Genomic DNA, 776 nt, shown 5'->3' with positions numbered 1-776 from the left:
TTCTATGGTACAGTGGTCATAAGCTTCTTATCCCAATAACTCTTTACAAAATTTAGCTAATTAACAGAAGCTAGCAAATACTATTACCACTAAGCAAGCAGAGCAGCAAAATACCTATATAAACCTCAAGCTAAGATATATTTATACCCTTGAAGCTAACAATTTAATCTCAGTAAATGGCATATTCTATATCATCATTTAGAGGTCACTGTTGTTAATGACAATAAGTTCTTTGATTATTAAAGGGAAAAGCCACTAAATGCATAAATTCCCGGGGCAATCTCCCGGCAGTCTGGTAGGGGTCAGACCCAACTCAGGGATGCATATGACAGCCAACTGAAAAGGAGGGGAAAAGGAAAAAGAGACCGAGGACAATAGTGGAATAGGTCACTAACTCACCTATGGGAAGGGTGTTGGTTATATCTCCACAGGATAGACAGAGAGGCAACTGACCACAACCTGCTGTGCCAAGCCTTGAGGGCAACATACTAGCGGGGAGCAGAGAACAAATAGAGAGGTCTGCAGGGGGGCCAACCCCAATCCCAGCTACATGGAGCTCCTCCCTAGGAGAATGCACTACAGAGGACAGCACTGAAACCATAGTCCTGGGAGAGTAGCAGGTCTTCCCAGACTACACAGGAGCAAACTACAAGGGAAAGAGAGAGAGAGAGAGAGAGAATGAACCACACCCCTCACTGACATAGAGCGTTAGAAGGGGGAAACCACTGGATATAGTTTGCCATGTCTTACACACACACACACACACACACACACAC

This window comes from Echinops telfairi, unplaced genomic scaffold, assembly GCF_000313985.2.
Source record: "Echinops telfairi isolate 266 unplaced genomic scaffold, ASM31398v2 ScPeMD7_7400;HRSCAF=8409, whole genome shotgun sequence".
Classification (NCBI taxonomy): Eukaryota; Metazoa; Chordata; class Mammalia; order Afrosoricida; family Tenrecidae; genus Echinops; species Echinops telfairi.
This window is presented reverse-complemented; position numbering follows the sequence as displayed.